Here is a 302-nt window from a genome sequence, read left to right as displayed (position 1 = left end):
CGAAGCCTCAAGAGCTCTTTAGACATGGCCATATTTGCTATTCAACTTCAGCACATACATGGGTTAAATTAATGTATGCGTAGAGTTTCCAGATTTTACTCTATAGGGCACAATATATAGTATACCAGTGACTTGTTGAATGTTGAATAGGGGTTAAATAATTACAGTGCCGTGAAAAGGTTTTTGCCCCTTCCTATTTTTTTATTTTGTATTTTTTGCATATTTGTCACACTTAACAGATTCAGATCATCAAACAAATTTTAATATTACACAAAGATAACCCGAGTAAATACAAAATGCAG

The sequence above is a fragment of the Sinocyclocheilus rhinocerous genome, unplaced genomic scaffold, assembly GCF_001515625.1.
Source record: "Sinocyclocheilus rhinocerous isolate Xijiao unplaced genomic scaffold, SAMN03320098_v1.1 scaffold66, whole genome shotgun sequence".
Classification (NCBI taxonomy): Eukaryota; Metazoa; Chordata; class Actinopteri; order Cypriniformes; family Cyprinidae; genus Sinocyclocheilus; species Sinocyclocheilus rhinocerous.
This window is presented reverse-complemented; position numbering follows the sequence as displayed.